We start from the raw sequence: 20,636 nt of genomic DNA on the forward strand, positions 1-20,636 counted from the left end.
TATTAACGGCCCTGTGTGAATAGAAGCTGTAACCGACCGTGTTTTTTATGGCATCAGAGAGATTAAATCTTTCTCGAGCAGCAGATTTTAAAATGAAAAAAGCAGGATGGGATATGGAGATCCTGGCTCGTGCATGTTGGTGTCAAAGCTAAATGTGATGCGTCAGGCGTTTTGTGCTTGCTTTTTGCTTTAAAGTGTTTTTTTTTTATGCTTTGGGAAACTACTTTCCTGTCTTGTGTGTTTTTAACTCATTTAATCCCAAATTCCATTATTTACTGTAGCTCGGTGTCACTGTGAGTATGTGTATAGCTGTATAAGTGCCTTACTAACCCACCATCACCATTTTTGTGAATATTTATACACATTCTATGACCTTACTTTAAAAACAGAACAATTCTCAATTGAATATATTTTATATTAAACTACACACCTCAAAGATAATAGCCCAAATGTAGGCTACCACAATCTTTATCATAGCTTTGTGTTAACATCCTTTGCTAACCTTTTGTTTTGATGACGCCATCATCTTCTCATGACCCTATCAGAAAATTTAAATCGAGATATGCAAACAAAGTCTTTAGCACACCTTACAATTTTTATGAGGAAACCATCATCTTCTCATATAAACTTGACACCTTAAAGATAATAGTCTATAGACCAAAAGTCTACATACCTTTAGCATACTTTGCTAACCTTTTGTTTTGATGAAGCCATTATCTTCTCATGGCACTATCAGAAAACATTCATGCTAAAACTAGACCTCTCAAAAATAATATGGACCAAAAGTCTTTAGCATACCTTGCTAACCCTTTGTTTTGATGAAGCCATCATCTTCTCATGACCCTATCAGAAAATTTAAATCTATGCACAAAAAGTCTTTAGCACACCTTACAATTTTTTATGATTAACCATCATCTTAAACCAAGTCTACATACCTTTAGCATACTTTGCTAACCTTTTGTTTTGATGAAGCCATCATCTTCTCATGGTGCTATCAGAAAATGTTTATATTTTAACACCTTACAGAGAATATGCACCAAAAGTCTTTATCATACATTTAGCATACTTTGCTAACTTTTTGTTATGATGAAGCCATCATCTTTCATGGTACAATCAGAAAATATTCACATGTTAAAACTAGACACCTTAAAGATGATATCCGCTAAAAGTCTTCATCATACCTTTAGGATACTTTGTTAACCTTTTGTTTTGATAAAGAAATCACCTTTTTTTTATTTCCCTGGTTATGCAGGTTCCAATGTCCCGAATTTTGGTTGCCAATCTTAAGCCAATTGTAATCCAGTGTATTGGTTAAATTTAGAATTTCTCCAACCAGCGGAGAGCCCGGGGGACTAGAGTGAGTGCTTTGACTTGCCTCCCCCCCCCCCCCCCCCCCCCCCCCCCCCCCCACCCCTCGGTCCTGAAGAAATCATCTTCTTATGCTGCTATCAGAAAATGTATTTATATTTTAAATCAAGACACCTTAAAGATAATATGGACCAAAAATCTTTAGCATACTTTGCTAACCTTTTGTTTTGATGAAGACATCCTCTTCTCATAGTGCAGAAAAACGTATTCATATTTTAAAACTACACCTGAAAGATAATATGTTCCAAAAATCTTTATCATAGCTTTATGTTAGCATACTTTGCTAACCTTTTGTTTTGATGAAGCCATCATCTTCTTATGGCATTATCAAAAAATATTCCTATGTTAAAACTAGACAACTTAAAGATACTATGCTCCAAAATCTTTATCATACCTTTAGCATGCTTTGCTAACCTTTTGTTTTGATGAAGCCATCATCTTCTCATCAGAAATTAGATTGCTCTGGTCATGTGACACTGCACATATTAATTGAGACTCCAAATGCACTAAAACACCAGTTAGTAACATTTTTTAACTTCTTTACGGTCACTGTTGAGAATGGTGGGATTAAGCGGGTTAAATTCCATAATGCAGCATACAATGTGTCTGCGTGCTTAATAGCGAATCATTTCAGTAATTGCATGGACTTAATAAATGGAAAATGCAATAGCATCATTGGTTTTGCATGTCAACATATTAACATGGAGATCATTTATAAAAAAATTGCATTAAACGCCAAGCCCACCCGTTGCTATTTCGAAACAAAGTGGATTGTGGTATCTTCAGCGAGCCCCTTCCCCCATCTCATTGGTTTTAATACGGGCAGCGCAGGGCCGTTATGAGCATTTCAGCTCCTCTTGTGTTCTGATAGATGGGCCCTGCTGATACATGATCTATGATGTATGCGGAGAAAGGCCAGCTCATCTTTATTCATGAGCTCGGAGCTGTGATTTCCTCTTAAAGAGACAGCGCGCCGCATTGGCTCCAGTTGCAGCTGCATTGTAGCTAAAGTGCTACCAGTGTTGTTGTTGTGATTTTAAAATATCACCAAAGCTCTTTCAGTGAGCAGACGATAATGAAATTTCATCCAAACAGATATTGTTTGCTTCAGATTTCATGAATGTTTTTCACAGAAGATTAGCCTGTAGCGGCATTATCATTATTTTTCAGTTGAGTCATTAAGAGATTCACGGACTGTGTGTCATGTTGTCCCTCTCCACTGAAGCAGGTCCAGGCTGCTATAATGATCTCCCAGAATCAGAGAAAGCACCGGCCAGCTCTCGCTCTTTTCCACTCATTAAAAACACTATACGCCGTTTCTTAAGACAATTTGCTTCCTTAGCATGCGAGCGCTGAGAGATTGGAGCAGCGGATACATGCCATCTTCTATCTGTATTCATTTAAGAACCCCATTAGATGCAAAAACCGCAGGACGTCACCTGTTATCTTTCTATTTCTGGAAATAGGCTATATGTTTCTGTTTTCTCTGGCGCGCATTAGAGTATGCTTCCCGCAGTAGACATTTAGAGGGGGACCTGCTAGCTATCTGTCTCTGAAATGACTTTTTAATGGCCGACTAGATTTGCTCATCTATCACAGGTCCGCGGCGCTCTTGATTCTCCGATAAACTCAAATAGATTCGGTTACTAATGTTCATGCAGACGCCATCGCACTGTTCCATATGCAGTCCTTTACATGCTGTGGCAGAGAAATTCATCTGAGTGGTTTTTCTCTTACTGAATCGTTCGCTCATGGAGTCGGGTTGCGGGGATAGGTAACAATAAATCGCTGTAAAAACCAGGGCAGGCTCATGGGGAAAGTGGCGAGTAGCAGGTTTTATTAAAAAAATATGCTTTGGTGACGTTCTGTCAAAGCTTCAGCAGTATTATTACTAAAATGATTCAAAAATATTTGTATTTATGGATATACAGTTCAGATTTGGCTGTTGTAGAGTTATCTTCATGCCCATTTATAAAATACATTATTACTAATCCACTATATCAATAGCACTGGTTATTGATAGGCCTACTGGTTTTTGAATTGGATCTTGTTGTCCAATTCATTATTTTTCCATTCAAAGTGTTTGTTAAAGCTTATGAGCAATGAAATAAACCAACCAGACACAAGGTAAAGCACGAAAACTGTAATCTGACGTAAGAATATGAAAATAGGACAAAAATATAAGACAAGAGGGAAAGAAATACAATCCCTTAAAGCACTGAGCTTGACACCATCAATTGAAAAACAACAGAGAATCATAACATTTCATTTAAAGTTGCTGATGTTTCCAAAACCAATGTAGTTTAGGAAAGAAATTATTACTAGTGTTTGTTGAGAGAATACGGAGTCAGTTTGTGGTAATTAACTTGTGGAGCTGCACATCGATGATTTGCTCTGTAGTGTTTGGACTTTCAGCAGTGAAAAATTAAACCCACTGAACTTCAACTTTACAATTTTAATCTACTAGATCTTCTATGTTAAGCTGCTTTGACTCAATCTACATTGTAATAGCGCAATAGAAATAAAGATGAATTGAATTCATAATGGTAGTGGGTGGAGCTAAAGATCACTTTTGATTGGTGGATTCTCCTTGCAGCATGATGGGTAGTGTAGTTTATTTGTAACACAATTGTTTTTCATTTGAATCAATGCAAACAGGTTCAACAAAGCACATTCAACCAATTAGCAACCACAGAGCTTACTAAAGGGTTTTTACTACCACAATTTGATTTTTGCACTCTATTGTAAAAAAATAAGAAATAAAATGGCATCGTCTTGCATCTTCAGATGTTCGGGATCATTGAGACTTTTATTAACCATGCTTTAAATTGATCTACAAAGAGAGTGATAAAATAATAATAATAAATTATTATACATACACACACTGATTTAATTTAATATAAATATATAGTAATAAGTTAGTAATATCCATCCATCCATCCATCCATCCATCCATTCATTCTCTTTTCGGCTTAGTGCCTTTATTAAACAAGGGTCGCCACAGCGGAGTGAATCGCCAACTTATCCAGTATATGTTTTAAGCAGGGGATGCCCTTCCAGCTGCAACCCATCACTGGGAGACACCCATACACACTCATTCACACACATATACTACGGACAATTTAGCTTTACCCGATTCACCTGTAACGCATGTCTTTGGACTTTGGGGGGTGAAACCGGAGCACCCGGAGGAAACCCACGCGGGGAGAACATGCAAACTCCACACAGAAATGCCAACTGACCCAGCCGAGGCTTGAACCAGTGACCTTGTTGCTGTGAGGCGATGGCGCTACCCACTGCGCCACCGTGACGCCATATATATCATTTATTTATTTAATAAAATTATTTAAAAATACGATTAAAAATTCTGGATTATTTATTTTTAAATATATTAGAAATATATAAGTGATTCAAGTTGTTTGTTCTGTGGTGACCAGTGGTGTAGTACTAAAAAAAAAAGGTGGTGTACTATTACACCCAACCCAAATTTTAAATAAAAGTAGGCAAAGCAACGACGAAACTCAATTTTTCTTTGATTCATTAGCTATATATATATATATATATATATATATATATATATATATATATATATATATATATATATATATATATAAAGCTAGCCTTGGCAATTGGCTGTATGTATACAGTATGTATCTTATATAATCATTTTAATACTGAAAAAAAGAGTCAATCAAGATAGTTACAATTTAGTAAACTTTTATTTAAGTTAACTCAATAGGGTCTATGCATAAAGACAGATTTTTTACTTACTTTCTTTACTGGCTTATTACTTTACATTTAATAGGCTCCTTTAAACATCAATTAGCCATTATTTTTGATTGTCACATTCGTGCATGCTTGTTTTAAACCAAACTATTAGGAGTCTGTCTTCTGTTGTCGCTATTATATACTAGTAGTTACCCTTTTAAACTGCATATTGTTACGCGATTTATGAGTAGTCTTTGCCTCATCGTTTTAGTGTTTTATATATATATATATATATAGTGTCGTTCCCTCTAGCAGTAGGGCACGATTAAGACAAATGTGAAATACTGTTGTACAGGGGGCAATTTTAGGATTTTCATTTTAGGGTGAATCAGGAACAGATCATTTTGGGGTAAACAAAGAAAAATGTATATACATTTACACACATATACATTTTAAGTGAGAATTTAAAATAATACACTAAAATTAGGGAAGTTTAACCAGAAAAATAAGTGAGTATACCGAGGGTATATGCAATTATTGATCCTCAGAGGTGGTAATACCAAAACAGCTCATGGAAAAAAGTAAGCATACTGAGTATACTTGCGTATAGCAAGGACTACACCACTGGTGGTGACCCTTAATAAAGTAGTGAAACAGGCTGAAAGAAGTGAGTGAGTGAGTGAAATTGATTAAAATACTTAAATAATTAACTAATTACAAAATAACACAAGATTTTAATTTTAAAAATAATGATAAAACTAAAAAAATTTATAAAATAAAATACTAAATACAGTTTTAAAAAAAGAAACAATTAAAGTAAGATTGAAATGAAATCTAATTATATCTAAAGTGAAAAGTAAGTGGAAAATAATAAATACAGTAATATACTGAGTAGGGAAAAAGTCATAATGTAACTTAGACCCCAAATCTTGTCCAAATATTATTTAGTTTTATAATATGAGTTAAGATTCCAAATTGGTTGAATAATATCAAATTCAGCTTTATGCATCTTGAGCCCCAGTCACACCTCAGTAGACACAATTGTATTGATAATCAATACTTAAAATACACATCAATTTGGTTGCATTTATAATCTAAAAGGTTTTTTAAACACCCCAACCTGAACCAACAACACACCATTCACTGAAAAAATGATTCATTGGATTTATGGTTGCAGACAATTATATGGGCTGAATTTAAACAAAGTTCAACATTGCTTGTTTAAATGGAGCCCATATCAATTGTTTGCAACAACATACTTTAAAAAAAATTGAGGAATCCAATGAATCATTTTTAGTAGCATTTTAGTTTAGCATTGGAGTAGCAAGTAGCATTTCTTGTAACATCGTAGCATGCATCTCAAACGCAATCCAAACATTTGCTGACTAAGACACGTAGTCCCCCCCCCCCTCTTTTGTGCTCTGCGCTGTCAGTTTGACACGGTCGCCGTATAATATTTCGGTCGAGCATCTGTTTCTACAGGGCAGGAACTGAGCCATCATGTTAGTAGAGGGGGGCTTTTTAAAAATCAAGCCTGTGAAATGAGATGCTAATCAGAGGCAGCAGGAGCATGAACAGGCTACGCGTGGCTGCCGTAATATCTCGCACTGATATGATAAATTATGCTAAATCTCTGACCCTTTGACCTGGGGGGAGTCTGGCGTATGAAGGTTGGTTATACGGTTTTGAGACTCGACACCCTGCGTAAAAAGTGAAGATGCTTATTGTAAGAGTGAGTTATAAAGTGGCACAGGTGGGCATGATGCAGGAAAAGGTGGGCAGGACGGAAAGGAGGAGGGATTTATCCGAGTCATTAGCATGAGAAAAGTGCGCAGTGTAGTGGTTTGAGCTGTGCGTACTTGATAACGGCATGAAGCGTGCCAGACAAACACACACTTAATCGTACATGACATCTCACCAGGTGGTGGCCAACACCACATGTCTTTCCCTCTTTCTATTTTGCCCCCTTTTCTTTTGGTTTCTTAAAGGAGAATAAATCCTTGAAGCACAGTTTGGCCCTCAGCAATGCTTTGTGACTCAGACCCTATACAAAAGCATTGGATTAGGGCTTATTCTGGCGTCTTTTGTTTACCATGTCATCTAAAAATGAAAAAGAAAACAAAAAGCACCGGCCTGAGCCATGGCAGAGCTAATATGAGAATATTTTTTTTTACAATTTTATATTAGAGCCCCCTGCATACACACTGTGTCACTTCTTCATTATATATGATGGATAGCCCAATTTAAAAAGCTGCTGAGGGAGTCTAATTTAGGCATGAGATTTTTAACGAGATTAAACATTTCACATTCATAGCGGGTAATCGATGCAGACATTTCTATCATACGTGGACCTGGCTGCTCCAGTGTTTACATACAGATTTAAATATATCCGTCAGAGAGTAATTACATTAAAGTCACAGCGGAGAGCGGCCTTTCTTGGGTCTGAAGGTTTTTGCACTTTATTTACAGGATATGTAAGCGATGAACACGAATTTGAAGAGCAAACTGCTCCCCGTTTACTTTCATGTTCTCGTCCTCCGCTTTCCATTCAGCTGTGTTTGTCATTATATTTCAGTAATGGGAAATTTTCTAATTTTCCTAATCTCTCCTCAACTCGGCGTGCAGTCTTCTCTTTTCTTTTATGGAAAATATTGCGGAGGTCCTCTGGTGGCCCGTTGGTTGGGGCATGATTTATTTGAGTTATGTGTGGATGTCCAGTGCAGAATAGGCCATTGTGCGAAACACAAAAGAGAAAGGCCAGTCTCTGCAGCCGGGCAGATGGCACATCCTGAAATCAGAGACAATAGTCTTCACCCGGACTTCTATTTAAGAACGCAAAGAGCCGCATACTAATCATGCATACATTAAACTGGTGGCCGGTGCTGGACTTTACACACTGTGGATACTTTGTTTTAGCACTCAGAATCATAAAATCTCAGTGTTAAGAATTTCATTTTACAGAGCATTGACATGAGTTTGTTAGTGCATTGTGTTTCTGTATAAGAGAGAGAATAATAGAATGTATCTTCAAACATTGCAACAATGTACATTGTTCTGTTAAAAACAGATAAATGCAACCTAAAATGAAACAATGCTTAACCCTTTATCAGACATCACCTGGTGACCTATTAACCATAGGCTATCATTATTATTTGAATTGCTTATAGGGCCAGATGGAATCTGTGGACGTTTTTTGCTATTTCTGCTGAGAATTTTGGTAAAAATCTGCGGATTATGCAGAATTATTTTGGGAGTATCAGAACTAAAACCTTAATATGTGAAATAAAAAATAACACCCTTTTAACTTTTATTCAATGTTTAAAATGCAAATCCTTTGATTCACTTTGGTAACAAAGCAAGTCCTCATATAATATCTCTAGTAAGACAGAAAATATTACTGTACAAACTGCATTGTACATAAATCAGATGAACATTTCATATTAGTCTATAATATTACTGAAATTACTTAAAAAACTGAATAAATTTAGATTTACAACATTAACTCAAGTAAATAAACAGAATTAATTATGGGCTAAAAATCTGCGGAATTCTGCAGAAAATCTGTGGAAAATCTGCTGAATTCTGCGCGCAGATTCCATGTGGGCCTACTTATTATATATCAGAGTTGTGCCAGCATATTATTCAATATTATTCAACACAATATGTGGGCCAAAAAATTTACTTGCAAGGAGTGTGCCTTAAAGGTTTAAGAAACAATATCATTTTATAAAAAATAATAATGTAAAATAGTGCTATTAAATAGTAAAGAAAATGAAATGCATATTCAAAATTAGAACCCTGTGAACAGCCATTTTAAGGTTCAGTGTAGTTATATATATTTTAATTATGTAATTTAAAGAAAACCGACTTATGAAGTGACAGCCTAAGAAAAATGCATATTTTTAAACATTCAAATTAAGTATTAATATTAAATACAGTAGCATATTGAAATGCATCATAATTAGAATACTGCACAGCGTTTAGAATTTTTTTTCTAAAGATCAACATGAATTTAAGTTACTGCTTAAGAAACTATTTGCATTTGGAAACAACACCCTCATTTCTCGTTATGCCGTCTCTGCCCCTCTCCCCTCTCTCTGCAGGTGCACCAGCAATTTAATGAGATGCAAATGAGATATGCATACAGCCAATCTCATGTGCCATGATTAAGCGCAGGATATTAACCATTCTCTCTCTCTCTAGCAAATCCCATCTTCGGTTCTGTCACTCCATTGCAAATCTGCTACAGCAGAAATATCTAAAAGAATGAATAAAATCGCTGGAAATGCAGTGCATTTGTCCTTCATCTTGGTGCATCGATGAGAAATATCCTTTCAGATTTCTCTGCAGTTTCTTGCCTTTTGGTGCGGTGAGGAGCGCTTCCTCCATTTTCTGTCACTCCCCCCCACTGTTTTGCCTTCCTTTGACGCACCCCTTTTGTGTATGTGTGTGTGCATTTTTGGCATAATCCATTTACATAATAAAGATGAGGTAAAATTAAGATCCCCACAGGAGTAAAGACGAGAATCCCAGCGATACAAACCTCATTAATACAGTGCGATTAGCATATCCGTACATAATTGTCCGCAATCGGTACAAAGAAAGACGTAAAGGCAATGAAAAACAACAGGAACCGCAAATTAAGTGGCCCATTTCGCGAGGTTGTTAACGTCTAATTTAAACTAGTTTATTGAAGGTCACGCTAAAAAACAATGCCCAAATCCTCCGTCACATAACGAGAGCGATGCCACTGAAACATTCAAAGCACAATTTAAATAATAACATACAGTTGAAGTCTGTTGTTTTCTTTTTCAAAGAAAAAAAATTCCCGAATGATGCTTAACAGAGCAAGGAATTTTTCACAGTATTCCCTCTAATTTCTTTCTTCTGCAGAAAGTCTTATTTGTTTCATTTCGTCAACAATAAAAACAGTTTTTAATTTTTTAAACCATTTTAGGGTCAATATTATTACCCCTCCTAAGCTATATATTTTTTGGATTGTCTACAGAACAAACCATTAGTACACATTTATTTGCACAGTTAACCTAACTAACCTAGTTAAATGTCACTTTAAGCTGAATACTAGTATCTTGAAAAATATCTAGTCAAATATAATTTACTATCATCATGGCAAAAATAAAATAAATCAGTTTTTAGAAATGAGTTATTAAAACTATTATGTTTAGAAATGTGTTGAAAAAAAATCTTCTCTCTGTTAAACAAAATTTTAGGGAAAAAAATACAGGGGGCTAATAATACGTCACGACTTAACTGCAAGTTCATTCCAGCCTAAATTCACACTGCAAAGTTACTTGATGTAGAAAAAGACCTGAAAATCAGCTTTAAAATAAGATTTAAAATTTACTTGAAGGGATAGTTCACCCAAAACTGAAAGTTTGATCATCTTTTACTCAGCCTTTACTTGTTCAAAATGGAGATATATATATATATATTACTGGTCAGATGTTTGGGGTCAGTTTTGTTTTTAGTTATTAATTTTATTTATTAATTTAAAGAAAATGATTCCGTTAATCAAGGTGGCGTTTATTAAATGTAAAAAAAAGTTAAATTATTCAATACTTATTTATTAAATATTTATTTATTTCTTATTGTATGTAGTTTCAAATGAAATTATTACTCCAGTCATTATTGCTTTTATTACTATTACAATTATTAGTATTAATAATAATAATAATAATAATATTAGAGTGATTTCTGAAGGATCATGCGACTCTGAAGACACCGAAGCTGTAATGAAGCTGAAAATTCATCTTTAAAATCACTGGAATAAATGATTTAAATTAAATTATGAACTAGTTTTGAACAGTTATTTTATAGTGCAATAACATTTCACAATTTTACAATTTGTGCTGTATTTTTGATTAAATAAGGACAAAGACAAGGATACCAGTAGACACAATATAGCAGCAAAAGTCATATAAATAATAACATAAAAAATAAATAAAATACAAAACTTATGATAAACGGATAAAGTTCTGCTGTGATTGAGTAAAGTCACACTTATGAAAATGCATCTGAGGTGGTCAGCGAGTCAGAGGTTCATTAAAGGCATGCACATTTTTTAGACTTCCCCTTTGTTTCTTAAGTAGTAGTTGTATGCACAGTTCAAATGTTGAAGGCCTTCGTTCATTCCAGTTGAGCAAAATGCATTTTTTGCTATATAGGAAATGATGCCAAGTCTCTTTGTAGAAGTACTGTAGGATCAAGTGTCTTGTTCAGTTGTGTACCAAAGAGGTATAGTGTTGGTGTGTTGTTCAATGGAGTTTGCAAAGCTATAAAGTCCTGTACTGCTGTCCAGAAAAATCTTAGCTTTTTGCATTCCCTTCCAAAAAACATGCATGATTGATCCTGAATTGGTTTTATATTTGTTACACCTGGATGATACATTGGGGTACATTTTGCTCAAACGAAGTGGGGTCAGATACAGTTGAAGTCAGAATTTTAGCCCCCCAGTTTATTTTTTTCCCCAATTTCTTTAGCGGAGAGAAGATTTTTTTCAACACATTTCTAAACATAATAGTTTTAATAACTCATTTCTAATAACTGATTTCTTTTATCTTTGCCATGATGACAGTAAATAATACTTTACTTGATATTTTTCAATTAATAACTCATCTCTAATAACTGATTTACAGTATTTTCTTTGCCATGATGACCGTAAATAATACTTTACTTGATATTTTTCAAGACACTTCTATGCAGCTTAAAGTTACATTTAAAGGCTTAACAAGGCTAATTAGGTTAACTAGGCAGGATAGGGTAATTAGGCAAGTTATTGTATAACGATGGTTTGTTTTGTAGACAATCAAAAAATTAGCTTAAGGGGGCTAATAATTTTGACCTTAAAATGGTTCATAAAAAATTAAAAACTGCTTTTATTCTAGCTGAAATAAAACAAAAAAGACTTTCTCCAGAAGAAAAAATATTAGACATACTGTGAAAATGTCCTTGCTCTGTTAAACATCATTTTGGGAAATATTTAAAAAAAAAACAATCATAGGGGTCTAATAATTCTAACTTCAACTGTATGTTGTTTTAAGGATTTTCATAATTGCAAGTAAAATATTTTGCTAGAAAGTATTGCACTGTGCTCATTTAAATTCTGCCATTTCTGCGTAGCAACATCTTAATTTCTGCAATTACTTTTGCCATTTTGACTGTCAGTCTTGCTTTTATTCTAGATATAATTAAAAAGATCAATCCATGGGTATATATATGTGTGGTGTAAAATTGTATTTATGCAATGTGCATGTGTGGAGGGGTGTTTAGACCCTCGGTGACTCCAGCACGAGCGAGCGGAGACAAGTAACGACATTGAGTGGGGGGAGGGGAGAGGTAGCTGCCTCAGATCCAATGAATATTAAAATGAGCTTTTTTATCTGCAGAATATAAATTGATACTAATGCACCCAGAGCTTGTCTGAACCCCAAGCAGACATGCCTCAGTGTTTCTGAAAGGTTGGACATTTTTGCCAATTCAGTCAGCTAGTGCTTTTTCTTCGTAAAAGGCTTTTCTTTCCATTCATGTGTTCTCTCCTCTGCTATCTTTCTCGGTCTTCCTTGCCCTCTGTTCTCTCATCTCTCTTGATTTCTCTCCTCGGCACTTTGCGTCGCTCGTCTCCCCCTTTTTCTCCCCCAGCCGAACTGAAATACAGTAATGAAAATAATTGTGCTTCATTAGTTCTGAGCCAGTGCTAGGTGATTTTCGTTATGAACCGTGCCTGGTAATTATGTTCTAAATTAAATGTGACCTTGAAGAGGACTTGGTGCCTGCCTCGTGTCCCTTTAATACAGCACTTTCCTGAAATGATGTTCTTTGTGATGGAAATAGCAGCCATTTTGTTTGGTTGCTCTCCCTCCCTCTCCCCCCTTTAAAGTTGCATTGATTTACACATTTTAAACTTGAGTGGGTACAGAAGGAGAGAAGATAAATAAAGTGGCTTTTTTACATCCAAAGTTGGCTAATTGTGTTGTCATGGACCAAAGAGGGCTTCCATTCAAACTTAACCTTTGAACTGCTTTAAGTGTTGGCTCATGACTGCGATTCCATTTTGCCATCTGAAGTTAAGGGTCTATTCTCTCGCACAATGCGTCGTTAATGCATGCATGTAGCAGGAGCACAGCATAATGACCAATCATTTTCAGAGATAACAATCAAATGACTTAATAATGAGATTTGGTGGATTAATTAATCCAGAAAATGGATTTATCAAACCTATTATGATTTCTTTTCTCCCTTGTGATCAGGTGATTGCTTCAGACGTGCTGCCGGAGAAGATGTTTCTGCCAGTGCTTAACTCGGATACCCAGCCAATAAATGCTAATGAAGCAAAAAGACTGGATGATGGTTAGTATGAATATCATGCTTTTTATATTTATTTTGAGCCTAAGTTGAGTAATTGTCATAGTTTTAAATAAGGAGACATCTCTCTCAATTAGTTTGAAGGTGATTTATGAATATTTGTGCTAGATTTAATTACCAAATTAATTATTTAATTAATAGCTTCATTATATATTCACAACAACCATGTGGAACCATTGGCGTCTTAGTCTGTATGTAAATATGTGGAATTATTCATTTTGTTTTGTCTTTTTATTGTTTGTGTGTGTTTTTGGACTGTGTGTAATTAAAACACTGCTTTTTTTGTTGATTCTTTAGAAATTACAGCTGATGCTGAACCTGAAAGAGGGACCACACCTCACTTGGATGCAGCGAACATTTATAAGCAACCATCAGAAGATGCAGAATCCACAAAGGAGAACAATGCAGCTTTTCCATGTTGGCATAAAGGCTGTAACAAAGTCTTTACATCCTCAAGTGCACTCCAGACACACTTCAACCAGATCCACAGCCAGAAATCTCAAACCGCAATATCTGATCGCCACATTTACAAGTACCGCTGCAATCAGTGCAGTCTGGCATTCAAAACCCCCGAGAAGTTACAGCTCCATTCTCAGTACCACGCTATAAGAGCGGCGACCATGTGCTGCCTCTGTCAACGCAGTTTTCGTACAATGCAGGCCCTTCGCAAACATCTAGAGACAAGCCACCTGGAGCTAAGTGAAGCCCAGATACAACAGCTTTATGGTGGTTTAATGATGAATGGTGACACCTTGATCTCTGGAGATCAAACTTTTGGTGAAGAGGAGGGATCTTCAGAAGAAGGCGGGTTGAAAGATGAAGAAGAATGTGATTTAGAGGAAAAAAGAGTCCTAAAGACAATGATTCAATTGTGGTTAAAGATAACGTTGAATGTGACTCCAAACAGCCTGTTTTGCCACCTAGAAAAGGCCCAAATATAACCATGGAGAAATTTCTGGACCCATCCAGGCCTTTCAAAATGCACCGTTTGCAAGGAATCTTTCACACAGAAGAATATTCTCTTGGTTCACTATAACTCAGTATCACACTTGCATAAACTTAAACGGTCTCTGCAGGACACGCCAACTGGCTTGCAAGAGCCTGTAACCAATACAGACAACAAACCGTTTAAAATGTAGCATTGCAACGTAGCATATAGTCAAAGTTCAACCTTAGAGATTCACATGCGCTCTGTCTTGCACCAGACAAAAGCCCGGCATCAAGGTTGATTCATCCACTTCTAGCTCTGAATCTGTTGGCCCTCCCCCAGGCAAAGCATTGTCCAGCACCCCTGCGTCCATGAAAGCCTGCTACTCCCATGAACAATGCGGTCTAAGCCACCAACAAAACACAGATCTCAATGGCAACACCTGCAAACCCAGACACAAGCCATCCTTCGACATCTGATGTGAGAAAGAAGTTAGTAACCATGATTGATTCAGCTAGCAAGCAGCAACAGGTGTCATTACAACAACAACAACAACAATTACAACAGCAACAGCAGCAGTTAGCCCAGGCTCAAGCCCATCTCCAGCAAGAGCTCCAAAAGAAAGCTCTCTTCTTCAGTCTCATTTATTCAATCCTGCACTCCTACACCCTTTCCTATGGCAACAGAAGCCCTTCTTCCAGTCCAACAGCAGCAGCAATTGCTTCTTCCTTTTCTTATTCCAGGAGGAGAGTTCCGCATGAATCCAGAGGTAAGCCTTAAAGGCTCAGGGCTAAACTTAAGCACATTAATGCCTACTGTTAATCAGGATATGTCTGAGGCTTCCAAAAAACGATGGCGCAAATATACTTCTAAACAGAAACAAAATGAGATCTTGCAATTCATCCTGACATTACTGAACAGAAACTGAGAAGTGATTCCCAGTGTGAGAATGACAAGGATGGACAAAACAGTAATGAAGGATCAACAGAAATTGATAATGTGGGCACAAATGAAAAGTCCCATCCCAAAACTGATGAAAATGAAGACCTAAATAAAACAAGTCAACCAATTCTGATGAGTTTCTTCCACCCAGAATATCTCATGATGCACCTGGCAATGCTTCGAAGGCTTTGCTTGAAAATTTTGGTTTTGAATTAGTCATGCAGTTCAATGAAAATAGGCAGCGATATCAGAAGAATCTTACTGAGCCAATACCAAATGGGGGGGATGTGCCCGACACCAAAGAAGTGGATCATTCAGAAGACGTGGAGAAGCTAGAGTGTAAATCTTGCAGGAAGCTTTTCTCAAATGCACTGATATTAAAGAGTCATAAAGAGCAGATCCATCATTCAATATTCCCTATTAAGTCATTGGAGAAATTTGCCAAAGACTACAGGGAGCAATATGACAAACTCTTTCCACTGGGACCCACAACTCCAGAGGATTCTCCCGTCACGTCTCCTTCCCCTTCCCCTCCTGTGATTCCTAACCCTTTAGTACAGCAGCCACAGCAACCAGTGCAACCAATTATTGCTCCCTCTACACTCAGTGCTACTCCAACTACTGTCTCCATTCCTCAAGTTAAAGCACCATTAGCTCAAATTTCCATACCCATGGAACTGCCCCTCTTCCCCCCACTGCTAATGCCTCCCATACCTTGCAAGCTTTAACTCCTCCGGTACCTGTGCATTGCCCCAAGTGGATGCTGGTTTAACTCCTGATCTGACACAGCTTTATCAACAACAGTTAACTCCAGCCATGTTACAGCAACAAAGTAAGAGACCTCGAACCAGAATCACAGATGACCAACTGAGAGTCCTCCGTCAATATTTTGATATCAACAACTCTCCAAATGAGGACCAAATTCATGAGATGGCCAACAATCTGGTTTGCCACATAAGGTCATTAAGCACTGGTTTCGGAACACTCTATTCAAAGAACGCCAGCGCAACAAGGATTCTCCGTATAACTTTAGTAATCCTCCCATCACAACACTGGAGGATGTGAAGGTGGATTCTAGACCACCCTCTCCTGAACTACCAAGACAAGAGTTTATGGTGGTAAAAGATCCTCAAGAACCAGGTTTAATGACTACCAGTTAAGAGTGCTGCAGGATTTTTTTGATGCCAATGCATACCCCAAAGATGATGAGTTTGAGCAACTGTCCAACCCTCCTTAATCTTTCTACTCGTGTGATTGTGGTATGGTTTCAAAATGCTCGGCAAAAAGCTCGAAAAAAACTATGAGAACCAAGGAGAGGGAGGGAAGGAAAGTGAACGCAGAGACCTTTCCAATGATCGCTACTTTCGTACTTCCAACAACAATTTCCAGTGCAAGAAATGTAACATTGTCTTTCAACGCATTTTTGATCTCATAAATCACCAGAAAAAGCAGTGTTACAAAGAATGATGACGAGGAGTTGCAAAATAGCCTGAATGAAACTGCAGGGGAATATCAGACTGAGTGTTATAGTCCAATATCTGGACCCTCTTGTTTAACACAAGTGGCTTCTTGCTTGAGCCCCTCCAGCTCATCTGTGTCTAGTACTAACGTGAAGGCCACTGATTCTGAGCATAAGAACACAAGTCTCACCGAGAGCTTAAACAAACAAATGAACCATCTTCTGAACCTAATCAGGCTGTTAGTATCAATTGTGAGTTTGAGGACATAGAAAAACCGAATGCAGCAGCCAAAAGCCTTTCTGTGAGGAGAACCAAAGTATAAGCACAGAGATTCAATCTCGCTCATCTCCTAAACAACAAAAGATTTCCTGCACAGCATCTGAAACAAACCCAGCTCCATCACAGAGCTCACAAAGATTTTTAGCCCTTTAGAGACTCCTGTATCTGAGCAACAACAACAGAAACTATCCAGGATATAAGCCCTTACAACTGTATTCAGTGTAAACTGAGCTTTCCCTCTTTTGAACACTGGCAGGAGCACCAGCAAATGCACTTCCTTACCCAAAGTTACTTTCCCACCCACCATTCCTAGATCGTGCTGTAGACATGCCTCTTATGCTGTTTGATCCAGCTAACCCCCTACTTGCAAGGCATCTACTTCAGGATCACTTTCCCAGATGGTAGCCATCCTCCTGCTGTAACCTCTATCACTGATTCAACCATAAACTCTCTGAAAAGGAAACTTGAAGAGAAAGCGGGATCTAGTTCAATGGAAAATGATTGGGAAAATAATGGGGACGAACCCCAGCGAGACAAACGTATGAGGACCACCATAACAACCAGAGCAGTTAGAGGTATTATATCAGAAATATCTGTTGGACTCTAATCCTACACGCAAGATGCTTGACCACATCTCCAATGAGGTTGGTCTGAAGAAAAGAGTGGTTCAAGTCTGGTTCCAGAACACCCGAGCTCGTGAGAGGAAAGGACAGTTTCGGGCATTGGGACCATCTCAAATCCATCGTCGCTGCCCATTCTGTCGAGCTCTCTTTAAAGCACAGACAGCTCTTGCAGCTCACATACGCTCACGTCACTGGCATGAAGCAAGGAATGCAGGCTACAGTATGGCAGTATCTAGTATGGGTCATGAGCAGGAAGGTTCTCCAGTCAAATCCGATCTCTTTGATTTGCCACTTATTCTCAGTATTTGAACTCTAATGATGATGCAGATTCTCTAGCATGCAAGAGCATTGACCTGTCTTCACATCAGCAGCGCTTGAGTCCAAAACCTACCAAGGGTGAATGTATGGAGGAATTTGAGATGCCTTCCATGTCAGTTTATCAGACTTTTGAACAGAGCAAGCTCAATAGCCGTGAAGCTAACACAAATTCAACCCATGACCATACAAATGATGAAGGAAATGACTCTCTTGAAGCTCAACATGGCAGTATTGACCACATGTCTCCCAGCACCGAAAGAGAGGCTTCTTCGGAAAGTGATGAAAAAATGTCTTCTGGACGGGTTAGCCCTGCAATGAGTTATAATGCTAAGATTTTGATAATGAGTTATTCTTGGATTACAGTGAAAATTCCAGCCTAGCTGATCCAGCTTCACCATGCCCTGGTAGCTCCAACAGTCAGAGCTTTGATTATGACAGACATAACCAAAAGCGCTACCGTACTCAAATGAGCAATCTGCAGGTAAAAGTGCTTAAAGCCTGCTTCAGTGACTATAAAACCCCAACAATGCTTGAGTGTGAAGCCTTGGGCAATGACATCGGACTGCCCAAAAGGGTGGTTCAGGTGTGGTTTCAGAATGCTCGTGCAAAGGAGAAAAAGGCCAAGCTTAGTCTCGCAAAGCAATTTGGTACAGACAGTACTTCAATTGACAGACCTAAGAAAGAGTGTACTTTGTGCTCTGTTAAATACAGCAGCTCCTTGTCTATTCGTGACCATGTCTTCTCCCAGCAACATCTTGCTAAAGTTAAAGAAGCCCTGGGTGGCCAGATGGAGAGGGACAGGGAATATTTGAGTTCAGTATCTACCCGTCAGCTGATGGCTCAGCAAGAGTTGGAGCAACTGAAAAAGACAAGTGATGTTTTGGGACATGTCCAACCACAAGCTATACTGGGCCTTAACCAAACTGCCCTTCATTGTCTGAGCCAGTCTTCAGTGTACTCAGGTCTGCAGGCCCAGTGCATTGCAAACATACCAAGTGTAGCAGCACAATGACTGAGGGTGTTTCTTCCATAAAAACAGGTATGTGGCTACTCTTTGTTTTTAAATGAGTTTACTTAATATTCTAATCTTTAATAATCCATGCGTTTTACATATTTATGCATATTTTTTGTTATTATAGAAGGTGCCAGTGACCCTCCTGTAAAAGAATTGACCCACAAGCCAACCACAGCCACCTCTTCTGCCATATCAGCTTTGGATGACAAAGATGTAGTGAGCACAACCAACCCTGTCTTGACCCCAAAGACCACGGAACAAGAACTCCAGTTACCCAAAGAAAATGACACAGAGAGTAACAGGATTCCCACAAACAAGACTGATAGTACTCCATTGGGAAATGCTACCCATGCAAGTAAAGAGAAGTCAGACTCTTCCAGGCCAACAGTATCTACTCCTAATGCTGGAAGGGAATATGCCATGGACCCAGCTCAGCTACAAGCTCTTCATGCAGCAATGAAAACTGAACAAGCTTCTTTACTAACTAGTCCCCTCCTGCCTTGTCTGATGCCTGGCTTCCCTCCACTTTTCTCCCCCCATATTCCTACGCCTATGCCTGGAGGCCTCCTGCAGCCCATGTTTGGCATGGATAGCATGTTCCCATATGGTCCAGTCTTGCCACAGGCTCTTATGGGTCTGTCCCCAAGCACCATTCTCCAGCAATATCAACAAAATCTGCAGGGTGCACTGATGCAACAAAGACTGCAGCTGCAGCAGAAACAGATAGTGCAGCTACCAGAGAAACCAAAACCTAGCCAAATCTCTGCTCGACCCCATGCAGAGGACACAGTTTCATCCAAACGTGACAAAAAGCAAGGTACATCCAATGGCACAGACTCCCTCTTCATGAACTCGGTCATCTCCAAGCAGGAGGATTTGGATAATAACATTCTTCTAAGCCACTGTATCGTCTCCAAAACAGAGTGTAGAACAGAAGGCAAGGATGCTCATCTTTATGACTGTCTCGCCTGTGAGGTTGTCTCTCACTGGGAATGCGAGCTCATCAAACATCTTGAGTTCCCTCAGCATCGACAAAAGAGTGGCAGAGAGACCTGAATGCCAAAGAGCATGCTTCTCCTCGATTACCTCACATCAGTCCCTCATCTACCTCTCAGTCAAACCCATCCAGTAAACAGAGATCCTCTTTAACCCGCCCAGTCTTCTTTAGCAACTCCCCCTGAAACCTCCATGCCTATCCCGACCAGTTCTGACCAAACCGTTAGACATCTCCAAGCTCGCCCCTGACTTCAGCTTTACCTGAGGCTTCCCAAAGCTCCCCTGCTCATGTTTTTCGCCTTCAAATGTTACCTCAAGCCTGACGAGCCTCGCAAAGACTTGTCATATGAAACCAATAGACTCTGTGGATGGGCATTGTGATGGCAACGAGTCAGAGAAGGACAAGACTTGACATAATTTATTGGAGCAAGAGGTTTACTGCTTTCCGTAAAAGTTGTTTTTATGGATTGAACAGCCGCAGAATTGACTCCATGAAATAAAAAATGAGAGACTTGAGGAAGTATACGAAACGTCTCCACTGTAGATTACACTGGGGAAAGGATATGACCCAGAGCTAGTTTGGCAGACTGTTTTAAAAGGACTGAATCCTGTAGGAT

At 38.3% G+C, this 20,636-nt stretch overlaps 1 pseudogene; it reads left to right on the forward strand.

The window, feature by feature from the left end:
• Window positions 1-6,793: 6,793 nt before the first annotated feature.
• On the forward strand, window positions 6,794-20,431 carry LOC130245352 (zinc finger homeobox protein 3-like; annotated as a pseudogene).
• Window positions 20,432-20,636: the final 205 nt, after the last annotated feature.

The sequence above is a fragment of the Danio aesculapii genome, chromosome 18 (assembly GCF_903798145.1).
Source record: "Danio aesculapii chromosome 18, fDanAes4.1, whole genome shotgun sequence".
Lineage (NCBI taxonomy): Eukaryota > Metazoa > Chordata > Actinopteri > Cypriniformes > Danionidae > Danio > Danio aesculapii.